The sequence below is a fragment of the Myodes glareolus genome, chromosome 2 (genome assembly GCF_982192425.1).
Source record: "Myodes glareolus chromosome 2, mMyoGla1.1, whole genome shotgun sequence".
NCBI classification, from domain to species: Eukaryota; Metazoa; Chordata; class Mammalia; order Rodentia; family Cricetidae; genus Myodes; species Myodes glareolus.
Genome location: NC_142027.1, coordinates 84,172,658 through 84,197,861, shown reverse-complemented (window position 1 = coordinate 84,197,861; position 25,204 = coordinate 84,172,658). Strand labels below are relative to the sequence as shown.

General features: G+C 39.8%; 1 pseudogene across 1 annotated transcript in view; it reads right to left on the bottom strand.

Moving 5' to 3' along the window:
• The window catches only part of LOC125399860 (cytochrome P450 3A11-like), a 79,101-nt pseudogene that overhangs the window by 19,326 nt on the left and 34,571 nt on the right, over positions 1 to 25,204 (bottom strand). Inside the window, exon 10 of the transcript XR_015736891.1 lies at positions 9,610 to 9,619. The product of XR_015736891.1 is annotated as a cytochrome P450 3A11-like (transcript). The remainder of the gene's footprint in view (positions 1 to 9,609; positions 9,620 to 25,204) is intronic.

Here is a 25,204-nt window from a genome sequence, read left to right as displayed (position 1 = left end):
TTGCCTCAGAGTAAAGGATTGGGAAAAATATTCTATCAAATAAACCTAAGAAATAAGATGATGTCACTATCCTAATATCTAAGAATATAGATTTCAAACGAAAATTAATCAAAAGAGAAAAGAACATTTCTTCTTAGATACAGGAAAAATCCATCAAGAGGAATTCTAAAAACAGAGAACCTAGATATCAATCCACATACCCACAAACACCTAGTTTTTTACAAAGAAGCAAAAATATAAAATGAATAAAGAAAGCGTATCTAACAGATTGTGCTGTCATAACTGATTATCAACCTGTAGAAGAATAAAAATAGATCCATATCTATCACCATGCACAAAACTCAAGTCCAAGTGGACCAAAGTCCTTAACATAAAAGTAACCACAATTAACCTCTTAGAAGAGAAAGTGAGAAGTACACTTGAACATATTGACATGGTAGACCACTTCCTAAATAAAACACCAGTGGCACAGACACTGAGAAAAACAGTTAATAAATGGAATCTCCTGAAACGGAGAAGTTTCTAGAAAGCAAAGGACATGTCAACAAGACCATATGACAGCCTACAGAATGGGAAAATTTCTTCAACAACCCTACATTTGAGAGAGGACTGATCTCTAAAAACACAAAAGAATGTAAGAAATTGGTCATCAAAGAAAAATAATCTAATAAGAAATAGTGTACAGATCTAAACAGAGAATTCACAGCAGAGGAATCTAAAATGGCTGAAAGATACTTAAAGGAATGCTCAACATCTTTAGTCATCTGAGAAATGCAAATCAAAACAACTCTGAGATTCCATCTTATACCTGTAAGAATGGCTAAGATCAAAAACACTGATGACAACTTATTTTGGAGAGGATTTGGGGTAAAGAGAACACTCCTCCATTGATGGTGGGAGTGAAAACTGGTACAGCCACTTTGGATGTCAGTGTGGTGATTTCTCAGGAAATTAGGAAGCAACTTACCTCAAGATCCAGCAATACTACTTTTGGGTATATACGCAAAGGATGTTCAATCATACTACAAGGACATGAACTCCACTATGTTCATAGCAGCATTGTTTGTCTTGGGCAGAACCTGGAAACAATCTAAATCCCCCTCGATTGAAGAATGGATAAGGAAAATGAGGTATATTTACACTACGGAGTACTACAGAGCGGAAAAAAATAATGACAACTTGAAATTTGCAGGCAAATATATAGATCTAGGAAACAGCATATAGAGTGAGGTAACCCCAAACCATAAAGCCAAATATCAGATGTATTCATTTATGAGTGGTTTTTAGTCATAAAGGAAAGAGAAATCACCCTAAAAATCAAAATCCCAGAGAACCCAGACAACAATGAGGACCCAAAGAGAGACATACATGGATCTAATAATCTATTTGGGATATAGAAAAACACAAAATCTTCTAAGTAAATTGGGAGCATGGGTACCATGAAAGTGGGTAGAAGGGAAGGGGAGAGAAGAGAGAGTGTGAAATAAAATATATAGCTCTATAAAAACATACAAAAAGGCAGAGCTCTCCCGAATCCTGTCCTAGACTTTATCCAGCTCATGGAACCTTCTCGAAAATTGACCACATACTGGGTAACAAAGCAAACTTCCACAGATACAAAAAATATTAGTAACCACCTCTGTCTTGTCAGACCACCATGGATTAAAGTTAAAATTCAACAACAGTGCTACCCCCAGGAAGCCAACAAATTCATGGAAGTTGAACAGTCAACTACTGAATCACCCCTGGGTCAAGGAAGAAATAAAGAAAGAAATTAAACTCTTCCTTGAATTTAATGAAAATAAAGACACAATATACTCAAACCTATGGGACACTATGAAAGCAGTGCTAAGAGGAAAGTTCATAGCACTAAGTGCCCAATTAAAGAAAACGGAGAAAGCACACATTGGAGACTTAACAGCACACTTGAAAGCTCTAGAAAAAAAAGAAGCTGATTCACCCAGGAGGAGTAGAAGACTGGAAATAATCAAACTGAGGGCTGAAATCAACAAAATAGAAACACAGAAAACAATCCAAAGAATCAATGAATCAAAAAGCTGGTTCTTGGAGAAAATCAACAAGATCGACAAGCCCCTATCCAAATTAATCAAACGGCAGAGAGAGAATATGCAAATTAATAAGATCAGAAATGAAAAAGGGGACATAACCACAGATGCAGAGGAAATTCAGAGAATCATTAGATCTTACTATGAAAATTTATATGCCACAAAGTTGGAAAATGTACAAGAAATGGACATTTTTTTAGATAAGTACCATATACCAAAGTTGAACCAAGACCAGGTGAACAATCTATACAGACCTGTCAGTCGTGAAGAATTAGAAGCTGTTATTAAAAATCTCCCTACCAAAAAAAGCCCAGGGCCAGATGGTTTCAATGCAGAATTCTACCAGAACTTCCAGGAAGAGCTAATACCTATACTCCTTAATGTATTCCACAATATAGAAACAGAAGAATCATTGCCAAACTCTTTTTATGAGGCTACAGTTACCCTGATACCAAAACCACACAAAGACACAACCAAGAAAGAGAATTACAGACCAATCTCACTCATGAACATTGACGCCAAAATACTCAATAAAATACTGGCAAACCGAATCCAAGAATACATTAGAAAAATTATCCTTTATGATCAAGTGGGCTTTATCCCAGAGATGCAGGGCTGGTTCAACATATGCAAATCTATCAATGTAATCCATCATATAAATAAACTGAAAGAAAAAAAACATATGATCATTTCATTGGATGCTGAAAAAACATTTGACAAAATTCAACACCCATTTATGATAAAGGTGTTGGAGAGACTGGGGATACAAGGATCATACCTAAATATAATAAAAGCAATATACAGCAAGCCGTCAGCTAACATCAAATTGAATGGAGAGAAACTCAAAGCCTTTCCTCTAAAATCAGGAACACGACAAGGCTGTCCACTCTCTCCATACCTCTTCAATATAGTGCTTGAAGTTCTAGCAATAGCAATAAGACAGCATAAGGGGATCAAGGGGATTCGAATTGGAAAGGATGAAGTTAAACTTTCGTTATTTGCAGACGATATGATAGTGTACATAAGCGATCCCAAAAACTCTACCAAAGAACCCCTACAGTTGATAAACACCTTTAGTAATGTGGCAGAATACAAGATCAACTCCAAAAAAATCGGTAGCCCTCCTATACACAAAGGATAAAGAAGCAGAGAGGGAAATCAGAGAAACATCACCTTTCATGATAGCCACAAATAGCATAAAGTATCTTGGGGTAACTCTAACCAAGGAAGTGAATGACCTATTTGATAAGAACTTTAAGTCTTTGAAGAAAGAAATTGAGGAGGATACCAGAAAATGGAAAGACCTCCCCTGCTCTTGGATTGGGAGAATCAACATAGTAAAAATGGCAATTCTACCAAAAGCAATCTATAGATTCAATGCAATTCCCATCAAAATCCCATCAAACTTCTTCACAGACCTGGAGAGAACAATAATCAAGTTTATATGGAAAAACAAAAAACCCAGGATAGCCAAAACAATCTCATACAATAAAGGAACTTCTGGAGGCATTACTATCCCTCACTTCAAACTCTATTACAGAGCAACAGTATTGAAAACAGTTTGGTATTGGCATAACAACAGAGAAGTAGACCTATGGAATCGAATAGAAGACCCAGGTATTAACCCACAAATGTATGAACACCTGATTTTTGACAAGGGAGCTAAAGCTATACAATGGAAGAAGGATAGCATCTTTAACAAATGGTGCTGGCATAACTGGATGTCAACCTGTAGAAGAATGAAAATAGATCCATATCTATCACCATGCACAAAACTCAGGTCCAAATGGATTAAAGACATCAACATTAATCCGACCACTTTGAACCTGATAGAAGAGAAAGTAGGAAGTAGTCTACAAGACATAGGCACAGGAGACCACTTCCTAAGCAGATCCCCAGGAGCGCAGGCAATAAGAGAAACAATAAATAAATGGGACCTACTGAAACTGAGAAGCTTCTGTAAAGCAAAGGACACTGTCAGCAAGACAAAAAGGCTACCTTCTGACTGGGAGAAGATCTTCACAAACCCCTCAACAGACAAAGGTCTGATCTCCAAAATATACAAACAACTCAAGAAACTGGACACTAAAACTCTAATTAACCCAATTAAAAAATGGGGTACTGAACTGAACAGAGAATTCACAACAGATGAACTTCGAATGGCTAAAAAGCACTTAAGGTCATGCTCAACCTCCTTAGCAATCAGGGAAATGCAAATCAAAACAACTTTGAGATATCATCTTACACCTGTCAGAATAGCCAAACTCAAAAACACCGATGATAGCCTATGCTGGAGATGATGTGGAATGAGGGGAACACTCATCCATTGTTGGTGGGAATGCAAACTTGTACAGCCACTGTGGAAATCAGTGTGGCGGTTTCTCAGGAAACTGGGAGTCAGCCTCCCTCAGGACCCAGCAATTCCACTCTTGGGAATATACCCAAGAGATGCCCTAACATACTACAAAAGCATTTGTTCAACTATGTTCATAGCAGCACTATTTGTAATAGCCAGAACCTGGAAACAACCTAGGTGCCCCTCAATAGAAGAATGGTTAAAAAAGGTGTGGAGCATATATACATTAGAGTTTTACTCAGCGGTAAAAAACAATGACATCTTGACTTTTGCATGCAAATGGATGGAAATAGAAAACGCTTTACTGAGTGAGGTAAGCCAGACCCCAAAAGAGGAATATGGTATGTATTCACTCATAAGTGGATTCTAACTGTAATTAAAGGTCTTTGAGCCTATTATTCGTGATCCTAGAGAAGCTAAATAAGAAGGTGAACCTGACGAAAATCATGTAGCTATCCTCCTGGAGATTGGAAATAGACAAGAGTGACAGGGAACCTCGGGTGCTCGAGTGGGGGGGCTGTTGGAAGGGGAGAGGGTTAGAGAGAAGGGAGTAGGGGAGGAATGGGGAAAGATCGGGGGACTGGGATGGGGGGGGGAGGGAGAATGGATAGATATGGGATCAGGGAAGTATATACCTCAACTAAGGGAGTCATTTTGATGGTTTACAAGAGACTTGAGTATAAAGGGGATCCCAGGTCCAAGGAGAGATCCCCAGATTGTTCTCTGGACAGAGGAGAGGGTGCCTGAACTGGCCTTGGCCCACAACCATACTGATGAACATTTTGCTCCCTAGGTCCAAACGAGAGGCAGAAGGAAGGAGAACGTGAACAAGGAGGGCAAGAGCAGAGGAAACCTTCATCCGATGTTGGATGGCGATACAGACGGAGACCCATATTGGAGCACCAGACGGAACCCTCTACGGTCCAAATGAGGAGCAGAAGGATGAAGAAAATGAAAAAAGAAATCAGGACTGCGACGCACGCCATCACCCACTGATACAAGGAGACTGATCTAATGAGAGTTCACCAAGGCCAGCTGGACTGGAACTGAATGAGCACGTGATCTAACCAGATTCTCTGAATGTGCCCGGATTCCCTGGATGTGGCGGGCCAGAGTCTTTCTGAAAAGCCATTGACAATGACACTGGGACTTGTTTCCTCTGCATATACTGGATTTTTGGGATCCAGTCTGTTTGGATACTCACCTTCCTGGACCTGGAGGAAGGGGGGAGGAACTTGAACTTCCCACAGGGCAGGAAACCCTGACTACTGTTAGGGATGGAGAGGAAGGAGGAGAGGGAGTGGGGGAAGTGGGAGGGTGTTGGGAGGAGGGGCAGAAATGGAAACTTTTATAATTTAATAAACTTAAAAAAATAATAAAAAGATACAAAAAACTGAAAGAAGAATAACACATTATCACCTCATTAGATGTTGGAAAAGCCATTGACAACATACAATACCCCTTCATGATAAACAACTTGGAGATTTCAGGAATGTATTAACATACCTAAACATAATACAAGTAATATAGGTCAACCTGACAATCAACATCAAATTAAATGGAGAAAAAAATCAAAGAAATTCCAGTAAAATCAAGAACAAGACAAGGATGCCCCACTCTTTCCATACCTATTCAATACAGTACTTGAAGCTCTAGCTAGATCAATAACACAAAAGAGATCAAGGGCATACAAACTGGAGAAGAGGAAGTCAAACAATCACTATTCACAGATGATAGTGTACATGAGTAACCCCCAAAATTCTGACAGCAAACTCCCACAGTTTATAAATACTTTCAGCAAACCTCCCACAAACCTGCAAGGATGATCTCAGCTAAGACTCCTCATAATTGTGGATAAGTAGCCTGAATTGATTATCTCTTGTAATCAGATTGGTGACTACACCAATAGTCATCACAGATACTTCCTTCAGTAACTGATAGAATCAGATGCAGAGATCTACAGCCAAGCACTGGGACTAGTTTTGGGAGTACTGTTGAGGAGAGGAAGGAATGATTGTATGAGACAGGGGGTCAAGGTCATGACATGGAAATCAACAGAAACAGCTAACTGAGACTCATAGAAGCTCACAGACACTGGACCAAGAGCGAAGAAGCCCACATGAGATTGAGCTATGCCCTCTACATATGTGTGACAGTTGTGTACCTTGGTCTACTTGTAGGACATTTATCAGTGGGGGAGAAGCCTGTCCCTTAAGCCAGGTTTTTGGGAACTGATTCCTCATAATGGGTTGTCTATCAAGCCATAATATGAGGGGAGGAGCTTAGTTCCACAACAACTTGATGTGCCATGCTTTCTTGACATCCATGGGAAGCCTGCCCTTTCTGAATATAAACAGAGGAAGAGTAGATTGCTTGAAGAGGCCAGAGGGGAGGTGGTAGAAGGGAGTGGAAAGAGATGAGTGAGGGGAAACTGTTGTTGGAAAATAAAATAACTGAATAAATTTAATTTTGAAATGTCAAAATAACAAAAATACATAAAAGAACTACACATAAATAGATATTTATAGATGATTGAAGCAAACAAACAAATAAATAAATAAGATCATACACTACTGAAATTTAAAATGTTGCAATTTAGTTGTACTTTGTCCTATGAGAGATGATATATTGAAATTTTCGTACCAAATCTGATGATAATAAGAGATAGTGAAACCTTGAAAGATATACAATCTAAGTAGAGGCCAACCCTGAGTATCCCTGAGCTCTTCCTCCTATTTTCCCCAAGAAACACCTTGAGATTCAGCTCCCTGTTGCCTAGGTGATCAGTGCTCAGCTGCAACGTGGTTCATATTGGCTTAAGCACAGTTTGTGTGGATGGTAGTTGGAGGTATCTAGATGGTGTTTGGTCTTTCAGATAACCAGGATGCAAGAGTGATGGAGTCATGAGGCTTCCATTGAAATTTCCAATGACATCTTGGTAGGTCAGACAAATGTCTGCTGCAGTATTAGAGCCTCTAAAGAAGGCCCCAAATGGGTGATGCCTGGTAGAAGTAGGCAAGCGAAGCCGAGAATACTAAAAGACTAGGGAGAACAATCTGTAATATGGCAAAGCTACATAGGAAAGCTGTTGTTAGTGTAGGAAGTCATCAGAATCACATAGACAACCATGCAGCCTCTCACAAACAATGTCATTAAAGCAGAAGTGTCAAGGCCTTGTGACCCTGCTTCAGTGTGCATAGAATATCATTCTTGAAGATTTAGGATTTAATACCACTCTTGGTAATATACCCAAGAGATGCCCAGTCATACTACAAAAGCATTTGTTCAACTATGTTAATAGCAACACTATTTGTAATAGCCAGAGCCTGGAAAAAACCTAGATGTCCAACAATAAAAGTATAAAGAAAGTGTGGCACATATACACATTAGAGTATTACTCAGTGGTTAAAAAAAACAATGACATCTTGAATCTTGCATGCAAATGGATGGAAATATAAAACACTATCCTGAGTGAGATAACCCAGACCCAAATATACGAATATGGTATATATTCACTCATTAGAGAATTCTAGCCATAAACAAAGGACATTGAGCCTAGAGTTTGCGATCCTAGAGAAGCTAAATAATAAGGTGAACCCAAAGAAAATCATATATTGATCTTCCTGGAAACTGGAAGCAGACAATATCACTGGGCACAAGTTAGAAGCATGGGGTTGGGGGTGTGGTGGGGGAAAGTAGAGAAGGGGAGAGAAAGGAGAAGGGAGGGATTGGGGAGAACTTGGGGAATGGGGTGGTTGAGATGGAGGAAGGGTGGATATGGGAACAGGGAAGAAGATATAATTAACAGAGCCGTTTTAGGGTTGGTAAAAGGCTTGACTCTAGAGGGATTCCCAGGTGTCCACGAGGATGTCCCCAGCTAGATCCTTGGGTATTAGAGGACAGGGTGCCTGAACTTGCCTTGTCCCATAGCCACACTGATGAATATCTTGAATATCACCATAGAACCCTCATCTGGCGATGAATGGAGATTGAGACAGAGACCCACATAGGAGCACTGGACTAAGCTCCCAAGTTCCAGTTGAAGAACAGAAGGAGGGAGAAGATGCATAAGGAAGTCATGACTGTGAGGGCTTGGTCCACCCTCTGAGACGGTGGGACTGATCTAATGGGAGCTCACCAAGGCCAGCTGGACTGGGACTGAATGAGCATGTGATAAAACTGGACTCTCTGAATGTGGCTGACAATGATAGTGGCACTGAGATTTGATTCTACTGCATGTGCTGGCTTTTTGAAAACCTAGTCTGTTTGGACGCACACCTTCCTAGGCCTGGATGCATGGGGGGAGGACCTTGGACATTCCACTGGGCAGGGTACCCTGCCAGCTCTTAGGATTGGAGAGTGAGTATGGAGGATGAGTGGGAGAGAGGGAGATAAATGGGAAGAGGGGAGGAGGTGGAAATTTTGAATGGTATTATTTATAAAGCAATAAAATGATTTTGGATTTAAAGGCAGCATTGGTAGGCTTTGGCTTCCCTCTCAGTGTACCTTTAAGTATGCAACAACTTGTTTTTCAGTTTTCAGACTGACAGCCAGTCAGGGGTCCTTCAACCCCTAAGATTTTCTTTTCCATCTCTTTTAGTCTGCTGTTTATGTTTTCATTTGTATTTCCTGATCATTTGCTCATATTTTCTGCATTCCACAGCCCACATACACATACACTTACACATAAACAAGTAAGTATAAAGTAAATATGTTTGAAAATGATACACAGAGCTGGAGAGAAGGTTCAGCATGCAGAGTACTTGTTGGGGATACAGATGGCCTAAATTAGGATCCCATCACCCTTGTCACATGGTTTATACCAGCTTTAACACCAGTTCCAGGGAAACCAAATTGGACTCTACAGGCAATACTTCCAGTCTCTCTCTCTCTCTCTCTCTGTGTGTGTGTGTGTATATGTCTTCCCTTCCCCCTCTCTTTCTCTCTATCATACACACATACAGACAAACACACTAAAAATGAATCTTTATAATGAAAAATTTATTTCATCTCACAGTTCCATATATAATTATAATTATAATAGTGATAATAGACAACTAATTTTGTATATGAACAATTAAACTGTTAGGTTTCATTAACAAAAATATCCTCTAAATAAATGAAGAAAATCTTTTTTCACTTTTTAAAAGAATTTTATACTGAATACTGTATTTACATCATTTCCACCTTTCTGATTCTGCCCTCCAACTGCTTCCATTATTCCCACCCTCTCAAAACTTCATGACTTCATCCTACACAGTCCAATTAGTGTTGCTTGTGTGTACATCAATTTTGGGATGACCACTTACAGGTGTGTCAACTCACAACCCACACAATACATAGTCAAGTGTAACTCTGAACTCAGGCCAACAAAAAATCATGAAATTATTTAAAACATTTTAAGTTTAGAGCACTATCTGACAAGTTGATCATAACGACATCCAACTTTTTTCTCCAGACATCTTCCACCCCAATATTATTTCAAAACTAACCCATCATTTTAGCAGAAAGTATCTCTATTGACTTTTCTGTCAAAGTGTGTCTTCATTTCGCAAGTCCACCATGTCATGCCAGAGTAATCAGGGGCAAAGTTTGAAAATCACTGACGAAAATAAACATTTGTTTTACCTCCCTGTTCTGATTGAACTCAACTAATACTGAGGCAGCAAGGGGCAGGGGAACTGAGTGTATCCAGAAGGTCATTTGCCCAGGATGATTTGGGTTTATGAGTTAAAGTTCTAGGCTATTAACTGAGACAACGTCTCTCTTGATCATTAGCAAACAGAAATAATCAGCCATAGAAATTCAGCAATTCAGTTATTCTTTTAACTACGTTTACTTGTTTATTGGAGGGTCATTCCATGGTACATGTGTGGTTCAGGAGACAGTGTTGAGTTATTTCTTTACCTTCACCATGTGATTCCTGGGGACAGATCAGCTCCTTAGATTTGCCAGAAAATTATTTTACAACTGAGCCACATCACCACCCATACCCTTTTTTAACGTGATAAAAATTATACTATAAAATAGATGTCTTAGGTTGCATTCACCATTTATTTGGTACAGCCTAGAATCACCTGAGGAAGGAATCTCTGTGAAAATCGCATAATACTGTAGGCATATTTGGTAGGATTGTCTTTATTATTACTAATATAGCAGAATTCAATAAGTTTTGGGAAACACCATTCCCTAGGCAGATTGTCCTGGGCTGTATGAGAAAGTTAACTAATCATGAGTTCCTATGATTCCTGGTTGGATGCTAAAACTAATACATTTACAATACAGTACAACTTCTCTGTCTGTCTACTTAATGGATCAATAGGAAGGCATGCCAGAGATAGAGAGAAAAGATAATACTTCTTTTAGATTGCCCTGTTGTGATTGTGGGTGCTAGATCCATCATTCTGGTCATGTTACCTTTTACTATGAGAAATATGAACTGACTTGCCACTTTAATCTAGGGAAATAAGTTTGACTAGTTATCCAGAGAGGACAAAGTTATAAATTAACATCACATTACCTAATGGATTTTCTTTATCTACAAGAGATAGGGAAGCTGAAGAGATAGCACAGGAATTGAGAGCATTAGCAATTATTGTAGAGAACATGTTGTAGCTCCCTGAACCCACCGTGTTGTCTCACAACCTTATGTAACTCCAGGTCCAGGGGACCCGAGCCCTCTTATGACATTGATTAGTACTAGAAACAGACATGATGCAGGTGAAATGTTCATCCATGTTTTGTTTTGTTTTGTTTTGTTTTTGAGACAGGGTTTCTCTGTGTAGCCCTGGATGTCCTGAATATTGATCAGTAAGCCAGGCTGTCATTGAACTCAGAAATTCACCTGACTCTACCTCTTTTATGCTGGGATTAAAAGTTTGTGGCACCACATCCCTGCTTTATTTTTAAATATAAAATAAGAATGTGAGGAAGGGGGCTTGATATGACCAAAGTAGCTCAATCTGAGGTCTACAAGTGTTCAGGAAATTTCACACCTTGCAGTCATCTCAACAGTTGCTGCAGACACATTTCAGGGACCAGAGTTAAGTCCTGCTTAGGTTCAAAGATGCATGGAATGTTCCATAAGGACTTCATATGGGGGTGTAGCCCCAGCATCTCTACTGGTAGCTGAGGAACCGTGATGGGAACCATTACTGACTCAGGGTAAGGTCAACATCTAGGAAGAAAGAGAAAACTGCAAGCCCAGGCAAAGGCCAACAATTTAGAACTGAACACATATACTTCATTCTGTGTGATCACCATAGAGTAAAACTGGATATCAATAACCACAGAAACTATGAGAAACACACAAGCTTATGAAAACTAAACAACTCATTACTGAATGGAAATAGAGCCAAGGAAGTAATCAAGATAGACAATTTGAATTTCCTAGAAATGAATGAAATGATAATACAATGTTTCCAAATCTATGGAACACAATGAAGGCATCCCAAGAAGACGGTTTGCAAAACCTAGTGCCTACACTAGGACACTGTGTAGACACTACACTGAAGACATCTCATATTAATAAGTAAATGATACACTTGAAGTCCTTGAAAAATTAGAGCATATGCTACTTAAAAAACAAGAAGTGTAGACAGAAAGAGAGAATCAAAATTGGGACAGACAAACACTATGCAGAGCAATGAGAATCCCCCAAAAATGTGGAGAAAGGACTATGGGAGCCAGAGCAGTCAAGAACACCACAAGGACTCAGCCTAGAGAGTCTATTAAACAGAGCTCACAAGGCTCACAGAAAGCAAAAAGACAAATATTGATCCTAGATGGGTCTGAGCTACACTCTCTGCATATATGTTATGGTTGGAGGAGGGACTTGAAGGAGTGGAGGGAGGATAAACTGCAATCAGGAGGGAATATATGAGATAATAAAAAGTCAAGGCTGAAATTACTGAAATAGAAATACACATTGCCAAACTAGAAGTTTAGATCAGAGCATTACTAACAACCAAGCTGTCTGCTGCATCCCTTTCCTGAAAGCTTTAAAAGACAGTGAGCGAAACAGAAATGAACCCACATCCAGTCTTTGTTGAGAAATGGATAGGGGGAAATACAAAGACAGAGCTGAATCATATGGTTATACCTGCCTAAGACTGGAGAGACGGTTCAGTGGTTAAAGCCCTGGATAATCTTGCAGAGGACCAGGTTCAATTCCCCGCACTCACATGGAAGTTCATTCCATCATCCAACACCACCCATTTCATCATCCTCCCAATTACCAGCTCTTCCCTGAAATTCCCAGCAGACTCTCTAGGCACTTGTACAGCTCACACCATTGTGAAAGACTGGCATCACAGTTGAGCCATCCCAGTCTCCATACCCAGATGCCCAGGGCACATATTCTGCAGTTACTCCTCTCATCTAAGCATGAGGAAGGCATCTGAGCCCTGCTCTAAAGTCTGGTAGAATTCTAATGCACTGGGGCAGTCCCCAGAAGTCAGGAAGCAGGACAAAGTCCTACCTGCTGGCTAGACCACAAACACCTCCATACATGGCATTTTGTTCCCCTGGGACTCACTCCATTGACCAATCCTAGCCACTTCATCATCCTACCCAGGCCAAATTTTCCCCACAACTCCATAAGGCCAGTTTGGAACTAGGCAGTCAAATTTCCATGAATCTCAACTTAGACATTCTACTGGAACTGAACACCAGCCAGATACCAGTACTCTTGGATTCTAGCCATAATTAAAGGACATTGAGCCTATAATTCGTGATCCTAGAGAAGCTAAATAAGAAGGTGAACCTAAAGAAAATCATATAGTTATCCTCCTGGATATTGGAAGTAGACAAGACTGCCAGGCAAAACTTGGGTGTACGGGGGTGTGGGGAGTGGATGTAAGGGGAGATGATTAGAGAGAAGGAAGAAAGGGAGGATTCAGGAAAGCTTGGGGGAATGGGATGGGTGGGATGGAGGAAGGATGGACATGGGAGCAGGGAAGTAAATATCTTAATTAAGGGAGCAATTTTAGGGTTTGCAAGTGAGTTGATTCTAGAGGGATCCCCAGGTCCAAGGAGAGGTCCCCAGATTGTTCCTTGGGCAGCAGAGGAGAGGGTGCCTGAACTGGTCTTGGCCCATAGCCACACTGATGAATATCTTGCATATCACCCATATCACCGTAGAACCTTCATCTGGCGATGGATGGAGATAGAGACAGAGACCCACATTGCAGCACTGGCCTTAGCTTCCAAGGTCCAAATGAGGAGCAGAAGGAGGGAGAACATGAGCAAGGAAGTCAGGACCATGAGAGAACCTTCATCTGGTGATGGATGGAGATAGAGACAGAGACCCACATTGGAGCATTGGACTTAGCTCCCAAGGTCCAAATGAGGAGCAGATGGAGGGAGAACATGAGCAAGGAAGTCAGGATCATGAGGGGTGCATCCACCCACTGAGATGGTGGAACTGATCTAATGGGAGCTCACCAAGACCAGCTGAACTGGGAGTGATGGAGCATGTGATCAAAATGGACACTGTGAACGTGGATGGTAATGAAGGCTGACTGAGAAGCCAAGGACAATGGCACTGGGCTTTTATTCCACTGCATGGACTTACTTTGTGGGAGCCTGGTTTGTTTGGATGCTCACCTTTATAGACCTGGATGGAGGGTGGAGGACCTTGGACTTCCCACGGGGCAGGGAACCCTGACTGCTCTTAGGACTAGAGAGGGAGGGGGAGGTAGAGAGGGGAAGGGAAGGGAAAAGGGAGCCAGGGACGAGGTGGAAATTTTTAATAAATAAGTAAATTAATTAAAAAAAGAACATTCAATAACAAAAAGGGCAATATGGCACAGCCAGAAACCAATGATACTGAGAGAGCAAGACATGATCAGTCAAACATGACTGAAGCAGAAGAAAATATGTAACATGAAGGGCCGGCTTGTTGGGGTTTTTGTCCTGCCCGGTACCCCACAGCCGGCAACTCCCAAGGAAAATCACACACAAAACTCCATAAGATTATAAACTGATTGGACCATTAGGTCAGGCTACTTATTAGTTCTTATGACTTATCTTAACCCATTATTCTGATCTATATTAGACATATGACTTGGTACCTTTTTCATCTGTCAGCTCACATGTTGCTTCTTCAGTGGTCTGCGCAGGAATGGCAGAGGGAGCTTCCTGCTTCCCAGAATATTCCTGTTCTCATCGCCCCACCTCTATTTCCTGTCTGGTTGACCCACCTATACTTCCTGCCTGGCCAATCAGTGTTTTATTAAAATACATGATTGACAGAATACAGATAATTCTCCCACACCAAAAATAATCCTGACAATAACTTTATGAACATGTTAGAGGTCCTTAACTATGAAATGAAAATTTTTCTAAAATAATTCAAGGAAGAGACAAACAAAAAATGGAAGAAATCAATAAATTCCTTAAAGAATACCCTTGCATAGTGGGTTGTATCTGAATAAAACAAAAAAAAATAAATTTAGAGTCAGTACAGATTAATGAGACATTATTATATGAAATCTTTTTGAAATTGAGTTTAAGTTAACTGGAGGTGTGGAAATATTGTGCACACAGCATATAATAAAGACATGATCATGATATGTGACTGGTGGGCATCACTAGAACTTAAGAGAAGTTTGCAGGTGTCAGAGGCTCCCAATCACTGGCTGTGTTTTAGAACTGCTAAAGAGCCTTAAACATTCACAATGTCTGGTCATATCAAATATGTTGAAATGACTCGCCCAGAATGTGACTTTTAAACATACAGGTCAGTCTTCTTCACAACCAAAGTTGAAAGTCACTGATGTGACACAGGATATGTGTGTTGTTAAGGATGGCTTTTTTGGTGTTTAAGAGTCCACACTTGGCCCAATACTGCTAGTCTCTCTGCTTGTGGATCAATATGTAGTTCCCAGCTCCTTTTCCAGCACTACACCTGCCATGCCTGCTGCCATGTTCCCCATCATGATGATAATGGACAAAGCTTTTGAAACTGTAAGCAAGTCCCCAGTTAAATCCTTTCTTTTTAAGAGCCGCCATGGATATGGTGTTTTCTCATAGCAAGGGAATTGTGACTAAGGCTATGGAAATACTATGTAAATCACCGTGTGATAATTAAGTTCTAACAGACATGAAGTATGCAGTGCGTTCCTGTTCCATTGCCTTTCTTCATGGGAGGCCAGAAGAATATGAGTGGCCTACAGTTGCAATGTAGCTGTCCTGTAAATGTGTGCAGAGGTTTATTTAGATGAACAGATGGACAGAGCATTTGTCCTGGAAGCAAGCAAGATTATGGAGCAGACAAGTGCCAGTCACCAGAAGTTTGACACCCTTCCCTGATGACAAGTTTCTTTCTTTTCTGGTATGAAGAACAAAGAGCTCTGTTGTATGCTTCATCATCCTCTCAATATTGAAGTAACTGAGGCAAAATGATTATGAAAATATTAAATTACTCAAGGTCACCTTTCAAATAACCCTTGGAAGCTAAGATAACAACTGCTCATATATTCACAAGTGTACACAGGAACACACACACACACACACACACACACATACGCACACAAATTTCAATAAAATAACTTTTTGAAGAGATGAGCATTTGTTTACCAGGAAAGGAATTTAATTGGAATTGTATTTTTATTCAGATAATATGTCCTTCTTATTTTTCTTTTCACACTGCTCCTCCCAGTGCCATACACACACACTTCCTATCCAAATCCACTCATTTTCCATCTCTTGTTAGGAAACAAACAGGCTTCTAAGGCGTAATAAAATATAATACAAAATTAAAACAAAACAAGCAGAAAAAAGAGCCTAAGAGAAGGCATAGGAGTCAGAGTTTATCATTCATGAACTTAGGGATCTGAACAAAACACAAAACATGGACCTGTAATACATATAGAGAAGGCATTGTGCAGAGCAATGCAGGACCTGTGCATGTTACCTCAGTCTCTGTGAGCACATACATGCATCGGTAGAGGGCCTTATTTTCTCAGCATCCTCCATACCCTCTGGCTCTTACATTCTTTCTGCCTTCTCTTTCACAGACGTCCCGGAGTCCTGAAGGGATGGATTTGATGGAGACATTGTGTGGGAGGTCATTCTATGTATGTATTGCCATTATTTGTTAATGAATAAAGAACTGCTTGGCAGAAGAGAACTAGGTGGGAAAAGCTAGGGTGAATGTTGAGAGAAAGAGGGGAAGAGTCAGAGACACTGTGGAACTGCCACCAGAGACAGATGTGATGAAATTTTGCTGGTAGGCCATGACTTCATGTTGATGCTCAGATTAATGGAGATGGATTAAATTAAGATGTAAGAGTTGGCCAATAAGAAACTAAAGCTAATGGGCCAAGCAGTGATTAATTTTTTTAAACAAATATATTTTTTATGTTTACAAAAATAACCATCTTAGAAAAACCAAGTAAGTAATTTATACATTAATTATTAAAATAAGTTGTATTTTAAATACCTAACCAAGCTGGCAAAAATCTTGAAGCAGGAAGTATCTCTATCTATGTCTGTTTGCACAGTCCATTCAAATTCACACCATTTCATTCTACTTTGCCCTTCAGATTTTACTCTACTAGCAAGGAAAAAATCAGAATGAAGTGTTTTTTGAGAACAAAATACCAAAGAAAAATAATGAAAACAGGTTGACATCCAGTTATGCCAGCGCCATTTGTTGAAGATGCTTTCTTTCTTCCATTGTATAATTTTAGCTCCTTTGTCAAAAATCAGGTGCTCATAGGTTTGTGGGTTGATACCCGGGTCTTTGATTCAATTCCATTGGTTGATGTCTCTGTTTTTATGCCAATACCAAGTTGTTTTCATTACTGTAGCTCTGTAATAGAGTTTGAAGCCAGGGATGGTAATGCTTCCAGAAGTTCCTTTATTCTATAGGATTGTTTTGGTTATCCTGGGTCTTTGTTTTTCCATTTAAAGTTGATTATTGTTCTCTCAAGGTCTGTGAAGAATTTTGTTTGGATTTGGATGGGGATTGCGTTGAATTTATAGATTGCCTTTTGTAGAATTGCAATTTTTATTATGTTGATCTTACCCATCCTAGAGCATGGGAGAGCCTTTCATTTTCTGGTGTTCTCTTCAGTTTCTTCCTTCCAAGACTTAAAGTTCTTGTTGAATAAATCTTTCACTTCCTTTGTTAATGTTCCCTAAGACATTTTATGTTATTTTTGGCTATTGTGAATGATGCTGTTTCTCTGATTTCCCTCTCAGATTCTTTATTCTTAGTGTACGGGAGGGCTACTGATTCTTTTGAGTTGATATTGTATCCTGCCTCATCACTGAAGGTATTTATCAGCTGTAGGAGTTCTGTGGTAGAGATTTTGGGGTCATCTTTGTATACTATCATATGATTTGCAAATAACCAAAGTTTAACTTCTTCCTTTCCAATTACAATCCCCTTGATCTCCTTGTGTTGTCTTATTGCTATTGCTAATACTTCAAGAACTAAGTTGAAGAGATATGCAGAGAGTGGACAATCTTGTCTTGTTCCTGAATTTAGTGGAATCACTTTGAGTTTCTCTCCATTTAATTTGATGTTGGTTGTCAGCTTGCTATATATTGCTTTTATTATATTTAGATGTAATCTGTGTATCCCTAATCTCTTCATGTCCTTTATCATGAACGGCTGCTGGATTTTGTCAAAAGCTTTTTCAGCATCTAAAGAAATGATCATGTGGTTTTTTTCCTTTCAGCTTAAATATATGATGGGCAACATTGATAGAATTTTATATTTGAACCAATCCTGCATCTCTGACATGAAGTCTACTTGATCATGATGGATGATTTTTTTTGATGTGTTCTTGGATTTGGTTTTCCAGTAGTTTATTGAGAAATTTTCATCCATGTTCATGAATGAGGTCAGTCTGCAATTCTTTTTCTAGGTTGAGTCTTTGTGGGGTTTTTGTATCAGGGTAACAGCAGCCTCATAAAAAGAGTTGACAATGTGACTTCTGCTTTTATTATGTGGAACATTTTGAGAAGTATTAACTCTTGAAACTTCTGTTAGAATTCTGTACAAAACCATCTCACACTGGTCTTTTTTTTTTTTTTGGTTGGGAGGCTTTTCCTGACAGCTTCTCTCTCCTCTCGGCTTATCAGTCTATTTAAATTTCTCAACTGGTCTTGATTTAATTTTGGTATATGGTATCTGTCTAAAAAATTGAAACTTTCTTCCTGGTTCTTTGGAGAAAAGACAGAATCCAAAGCTGTGAAAATCCAAGAGGAGCTCTGATTTCCTTCTTGTGGCAGAAAGAATACATATCCTCAAAGACAAGGTGTATAAAGTGGTGCATTCCTGCAATTCTAGTGGTATGGAGGCAAGAATAAGGCCATCCCTGGAGCTTACTGGACTTTCCCAAAAAATGAGCTTCAAGACACTGAGAGACCCCCAACTCAAAAGATAAAGTTGAAGTCCAGAAAGAAGACTCAGTGGGTAAAGGTGCCAGCTGTCAAGACTTATAACCTGAGTACAATCCCCAGGACACCCAGGGTAGAAGGAGACAACCAAATTCTTCATGTTGTCTTATGACTTCTACACAGGCACTGTGATGCAAATACATGTGTACACACACACTAAAATGCAATTTAAAATGCTAATAATAAAGTGAAGAGCAAATGAGGAAGACATCATCACATCACCCTCTGCCCTACAAACATGGACACACACATGTGAACACATCAATATATACATAAGCGTACAACATACACACAAATAATGGCAGAATGAATGGATATATTTATAAACAATAGGAAAAATCAACAAGGGTTACTCTCCCCTGTACTAATAACATCAGATCTCAAGCAGACTCCAGTGACTATAAAGGTGAGAGGGTTAATTTTTAGGTGTCTTCTGGACCAGAGAGGACAATTTTACACATGGAGTTACAAAAGTTCTGCTTACCTATACAAGATCTACACAAGAACAGCCAGTACACTTTCTAGAGTAGATGTGGAGGGGATCATCAGTCCTAACCACATAACTGAGGAGCTCATGATAGTTTATGATTGCCAGAGAAGGGAGAGTCAATTTTTCCCAGGTGTGTAGCCCCAGATAGCTGCCTCTGCTCCAGTGGATGTTCCCACACTATGAACATGTGGTCAACACTAATTAGACTCACTGCCTTATAAATGAAAGAAGATATGATGTTGGGAGGGGGATTTGGTAGTGTATTCAAAAGAATTTGATCAGAGAATTAGGGGATGTACATTGTGTACATGTATGAAAATCTCAAATAAAATTTTTAACTATATTTATAAAAAGTATTTTTTTTTCTGGTTCTTCTTGGTTCAGATTTCTATCTCCCCTCCTAATATATCTGAGAACATCATGTTACTGGTAGTATTCAAAGTACTCAAAGGTGCTATACACAATATGGATGATAAAAGTAATTAACAGTCTCATCCAGCTGTGAAACATATAAACTACCATAATTATCTGCCTGAAAGATATGCCCACAGGTGAAATTGTGGCACAAATGTTATGGGAGTAACCAACCACTTTTTAAATATGATTAGAGGCCCATTATATGATATGGAAAGCATGCTCATCACTGAGATCAATAAGATCAAGAACCTGAGAAGAGATAAACCTTGAGTACGAGGAAAATACGTATTACTACTAATCTATTAAATAAATATAGCAATAAAAGAATTCTAATAATGCACTGATACATACACAGAATAGTACATCACTCAACCCTCAATAGAAAAGTGTCTTCTTGTAGTATATTGTAATTAACAAGAAAACCTAAAACTTCTCAATATGAAGAGAGGAGGAAACTTTGGAATGCTCAGTTCTGATCAGGATGTCTATGTTACACCTCTTCCCTCAAGGCTCAGGGATCCATGTGGACTAGAAGGCAGAAAGTTTGTAAGAGACAGAGGTAGTGGATGATGTCAAGAAAACAGCATTTTCCAAATAGCATGGCAGATGCACATATGAACTCACAGACACTAATACATAATTCACAAAGGTAAATAAGTTCAAGACAGACAAAATCCTAGCATATAGGAACTGAGTGTCCTATCCCTAGCCAAAGAGATATTGTCAACTTATAACCCCTGAGAGAGGGAAAGTCAGTTTTCTTCAATGGTCTGACACTGTGTATGTCAACTATATCCCAGGGCTGGCCTTGCACACAGGAATATCTATCCAATAAGAACTGGATACCATGCTTTGGTTTAGTTTGAAACGGTTGGAGAGAATATAAATTTCAATGAAAAGGAATATAGAGAAAGATCTGGTAGGAATTGAGGAAATTAATTATTATAATCAAAATACGAAGTTGTCATCAAACATTAAAAATGATTTTAAGTAAGTTGTTATAGGGAGGATGCCTAGATATCACTGGGAAAGAAAAATAGAAGAAATTTTGTGAGTGGACTTATGGCATGTGCTTATATTACTTGAAACATGGGTGATCAGCTTGTGGGGGCACAGAGGAGAAGAGTACTAATAGATACTACTGGAAAGTGAGGGCATTTTCAGAGTCTGATAAAAGACTGATGTAAGGTAATCTCCCAGAAATCTAAACGGATGACCCTAGTTAAGACCCCTAGCAATAGCAGATACATAACCTGAACTGGTCATCGTCTATGACCAGCCTGATTCCTAGACCAATTATCATCAGAGCATTTCATCCAATAACTGATGGAAACAGACACAGATTCACAAACAAACATTTGGTGGAGTTCAGGAAATCCTGCAGAGGAGGGAGAGAAAGGATTGTAGAAGCCAGAGGAGTCAAGAACACCAAAACAAAAATCATAGAATCAGCTATCTTTGCTGATGGAGAAACTCTGTCAAAGAATCACATCTAATTAGGGCATGGCAACCTGGACCCAAGGAAGAAAAGCTGGGAGGACCCAGGTGTTCTCTCTCTCTCTCTCTCTCTCTCTCTCTCTCTCTCTCTCTCTCTCTCTCCGTGGTGCCCACTGGACATATAGGAAGTTGGATCTCGCACTCTTGTAGTGAGTTTTTCCTTATAACCATTAAAATACAATTGTTATTCTTTAGCTGGTCTGGTTATTTATTATGCCGATGGAATCCTGAACACTTGGTGCCCGGTTTATGGAGTTTTTAGAGTCTCTTGCGGCTCTAGCCAGCTTCCACTGTGCTGCGTTCATCTGGACATATATTGGCCAGCTTGCACCCAACTCTGAGCCCCATAGCCTTGTCTCTGCTTGCTCCCTGTTCTAAACCCTGCACCACCACGTGAGCCCCATAGCCACATTCCTGCTCACTCTCCACTCGGCTTCCCCTGGCTCTGCACCCCAGGACCCTTGTGCTTCAGGCTTTGGGTCCAGCCACAGCCACCATGCCTCCAGAATGGGAAACTATTCAACAGTTAAAGACATTCACAGAGCATACAGTCTGTGATTTATACAAAAAAAATAGAAAATAAAAAATTAAAAAAATAACTTTTTGATTTGAGTATTTTTCAGTATTGTATTTAAGTTCAGCCATCTAAAACCGAGCACCTGGATTCAGGTGCACCCCATCACCTACTGGCAGGGACTGGTTATTTCACCTACTCCAGCTGATTGAAACACAGGTAAGACTCATTATTTTGAATTTGAAAAGGGCAATATGTCAGACAATCTGTCTAAGGTTTCTCTAGCCTTTTCACTTACACTATATGTGAGATCTTAAAGACATATAAGATGTCCCTCCTACATTGATATTTCTAGAATTCACTTTTATTCTTTTAAATTGATTTGTTTTTATTTTTGCTCTTTTTTAATTAATTAATGTATTTATTAAAAATTTCCACCTCTTTCCCACCTCCGTTTTCCCTCCCTTTCCCCACCTCCCCCACCCTCTCTAGTCTTAAGAGCATCCAAACAAACAAGGCTCCTACAAAGTCAATCCATGCAGTGGAAGAAAAAACTCAGTGCCATTGTCCTTGACTTCTCAGTCAGCCATCATTACCAGCCACGTTCAAAGTGTCCATTTTGATCGCATGCTCCATTACTCCCAGTCCAGTTGGCCTTGGTGAGCTCCCATTAGACCAGTCCCACCATCTCAGTGGGTGGATGCACCCCTCATGATCCTGACTTCCTTGTTCACGTTCTCCCTCCTACTGTTCCTCATTTGGACTTTGGGAGCAAAGTCCAGTGCTCCAATGTGGGTCTCAGTCTCTATCTCCATCCATCACCAGATGAAGGTTTTATGGTGATATGCAAGATATTCATCAATGTGGTTATGGGACAAGGCCAGTTCAGGCACCCTCTCCTCTGCTGCCCAAAGAACAATCTGGGGACCTCTCCTTGGACCTGGGAAACCCTCAAGAATCCAGTCTCTTGCACACTCTAAAATGGCTCCCTTAATTAAGATATTTACTTCCCTGCTCTCATATCCATCCTTCCTCCATCCCACCCATCCCATTCCCCTAAGCATTCCTGAATCCTCCCCTTCCCCTTTTTCTCTACCCATCTCCCCTTAGATCCACCAACCCCACGTCCCAGTGCACCCAAGTTTTGCCTGGCAGTCTTTTATACTTCCAATATGCAGGAGGAAAGGTATATGATTTACTTCAGGTTCACCTTCTTATTTAGCTTCTCTAGGATCACAAATTATAGGCTCAAAGACCTTTAATTATGGTTAGAATCCACTTATGAGTGAATAGATACCATATTCCTCTTTTTGGGTCCAGGTTACCTCACTCAGTAAAGCATTTTCTATTTCCATCTATTTGCATGCAAAATTCAAGATGTCATTGTTTTTTACCGCTGAATAAAACTCTAATGTGTATATTTCCACACCTTCTTTAACCATTCTTCTATTGAGGGGCACCTAGGTTGTTTCCAGGTTCTGGCTATTACAAATAGTGCTGCTATGAACATAGTTGAATAAATGCTTTTGTACTATGACAGGGCATCTCTTGGGAATATTCCCAAGAGTGGAATTGCTGGGTCCTGAGGTAGGTTGATTCCCAGTTTCCTGAGAAACCGCCACACTGATTTCCAAAGTGGCTGCACACGTTTTCATTCCCACCAACAATGGATGAGTGTTCCCCTTACTTCACATCCTCTTCAGCATAGGTTATCATTGGTGTTTTTGATTTTAGCTAGTCTGAAATGCATAAGATGGTATCTCAAAGTAGTTTTGATTTTCATTTCCCCTTTTTGCCTTATTGACAGTGTCCTTTGCTTTACAGAAGCTTCTCAGTTACAAGAGGTTCCATATATTCATTGTTTCTCTTATTGTCTGTGCTACTGAAGTTCTACCTAGGAAGTGGTCTTCTGTGACTATGTCTTGTAGACTACTTCCCACTTTCTCTTCTATCTGGTTCAAAGTGGTCAGATTAATGTTGAGGTCTTTAATACACTTGGACGTGATTTTTGTGCATGGTGATAGATATGGATCTGCTTTCATTCTTCAAGAGGTTGACATCCAGTTATGACAGCACCACTTGTTAAAGATGCTTTCCTTCTTCCATTGTATACTTTTAGCTTCGTTGTCGAAAATCAGATGTTCATAGATTTGTGGGTTAATGTCCATGTCTTCTCTTCAATTCCATATGTCGACTTCTCTGTTCTTATGCCAATATCAAGCTGTTTTCAATACTGTAAGTTCTGTAATAGAGTTTGAAGTCAGGGATGGTAATGCCTCCAGAAATTCTTTTATTGCATAAGATTGTTTTGGGTATCCTGGATTTTTTGTTTTTCTATATAAAGTTGATTATTGTTCTCTTAAGGTCTGTCTGTGAAGAATTTTGATGGGGATTGCATTGAATCTATAGATTGCTTTTGGAAGAATTGTCGTTTTTGCTATGTTGATCCTTCCAATCTGCTGCATCCATGGCTGTCTTGCCAGTGCAGCAGAAATGCTGACTAGGCAAGCAAGTGTTGCTGGAGGATTGTGATCTGTGCTTCTTGGAGTTGTATTCCAGGCGGTCCCTTGGCAATCAGCTGTGGTCATGATGCCACCTGTAATTTCTACCTGTACTGACTCGACCTGACTGTCCTTGGAGCCATATATGTCTGTCTTTTTCCTTATCTGTGTGTTCTTTGTGTTCCTTGCATATTGCTAACAGATCAGACTATTCCAGGCAGTTATGGATGCAAACAAGACTGCTGAGGACATTTTTGAGCTCTGCCCCACCATTCATTAAAGCCTTAAAAGAAGTAGCCAGTTTTGGGAATTGGCAGGGTCATCATTAGGACAATTTCTTGATGATGTGGAACAAAAGGAGTTAATTTTACCAGGAAAAACCTTAGAAGACTTAGGCATTTGCCTGGGAAGTATGTGCAATTGTAAACAGAAGGCCTATGAAACCTTTCTCGTGGGAAGAAAAAAACCTAACCAAAGCTGACAATATCTGAGCCTGAGAGTTGAGAATGGAGGAGAGTTGAGATTAGTGATATGGAGTGAATTTCAGAGAGGTTCGAGACTGTCTTATAAATTTCCTAGCAGAAAGCTTTCCCAGGAAGATAGTAGCCTTCTTCTTTCCCACCCAAGCACACAAGGTCACTTAGCTCAAACCAGCCAGCCACCTGGTACAACCTGATAAAGATAGTCTAGCTCAAGGACAATAGCCTCTCTGAAGGCAAGAAAAAAGAGTTTATTTTACACAATACGAGAGAGCAGAAGTCCTTGTGCCCAAGTCAAAGCATCTTCAAAGATTCTTTTTGTAAACTGTTTTATGCTGTTCTTTTCTGTTTTATGATTTGATGATGTATGCCTTTGCTAAGTTCTTTGATTGGAAAAAATACATAATCCTGCACTGAAAAAAGTAAAAACGCAGCAGCATTCGGTCTGTCTGTCAAGTTCCTCCGACAT